The sequence below is a fragment of the Corvus brachyrhynchos genome, unplaced genomic scaffold (assembly GCF_000691975.1).
Source record: "Corvus brachyrhynchos isolate BGI_N302 unplaced genomic scaffold, ASM69197v1 scaffold229, whole genome shotgun sequence".
Lineage (NCBI taxonomy): Eukaryota > Metazoa > Chordata > Aves > Passeriformes > Corvidae > Corvus > Corvus brachyrhynchos.
In genome coordinates, this window is record NW_008240042.1 from 4,357,072 (window position 1) to 4,358,558 (window position 1,487).

Here is a 1,487-nt window from a genome sequence, read left to right on the forward strand (position 1 = left end):
CGTGTAGTCTTGCTGTCACCTTAAAGTGGTGTAAGATCTAAAACTCATTTGGACAGAAGGGCGGGTACCTCTCTGGAGGTCAGCATTACTGTGAGAACACTTTTTTTCCTGATCTGTCTAAAAAGAGCACCAGAGTGGTTGGAATTAGCATCACTATGGAAGATGGTAGAGTTGTGTCCTGCCCTCTGCAGAAATGAGGAGAGTGATCTGTGGCACAATGCTGCCAGTTTTGAACATCTCAGGAGCGATCTAGAAGTATAGCAGCAACTTTTTAATGCTGATAGCAGTACTTGAAGAGTTGAGTTTTTCAAGCACTTTAAACCTTGAATATTCTAGAACCTAGGTTAATTACTTTCCTACACCACTTCTATTCCAATTTCAAGCAGGAGATCACAAGTTCTTGAGCTTCAGGGTCAGCAACTCTTTTCTGTACAGCTTGGCACCTACAAGTTAGGTCCTGTACCGTACTCTTACCACTGGGATTAGAAAATGGGGTTCCCATCTTGTGCATGCTAGCAAGCAACAACTAAAAGCCTGAGTGGCTGCTGGAGAAGGAACACTGTGTTACCCAGCAGGTTCTCTTTGGATTAGAATGATTGGGATGGGTAATGGAGCATATACATTCTTAAGGAGGTTGAAGGATTGCAGTAGTCTGCCTGAAGTTTTGATTTTTTCTCAGCACAAGTACCTAGTCAAGCATCAAAATAAACCTTGCTTGTTAAAGCTCACTGATGTCACTGGGCACAAACTGAAGAATTGGTATGGTACTGCAGGGAGAAGCCATAGCAGTGTGTGAGTTCATACACGGACTGCGTGAGTACAGCTGGATCCAGCACTGTCCTCCACAGCAACTCTGTGGGGCTGAAGAAGACTTGTGCCACAAGGACACGGCTTCATTGCTACAGTGGTTTGTTAATATACAAAACCCCACTAAGCCAAGTTTTCTTCACTCTGTGGTCTTCCTGCTCTACTTGGCCCTAGTGAAGTGTGGCTGGAGTGCTGTGTACAGGTTTGCACTCCTCAGCACAAGAAAGGCAAGGAGATATGGCAGAAGGTCCAGTAGAGGGCCACAAAGATGATGAGGGGTCTGGAGCATCTCTTTCAAGGAGAGACTGGGAGTTGGGCCTGTTTAATCAAGAGAAGACTGAAGGGGATCTCATAAATGCACATAAATATCTCAAAGGCAGGTGCCAAGAGGTGCCAGACACTTTTCAGTGGTGCCCAGTGAAAGGGCGAGGAGCAACGGCGACAAACTAAAACACAAGTTCCACCTCACCATGAGGAAGGACTTCTTAAGCTGAGGGTGGCAGAGCGCTGGGAGCAGCTGACCAGAGAGGTTGTGGAGTCTCCTCTGGAGACATTCCAAACTCACCGGGACCTGTTCCTGTGTCACCCGCTGCAGGTGGCCCTGCCTTGGGCGGGGAGGGTGGACTGGACGATCTCCCGAAGCCCCGTCCAGCCCTGTCGATTCCGTGACTGCCCACTTC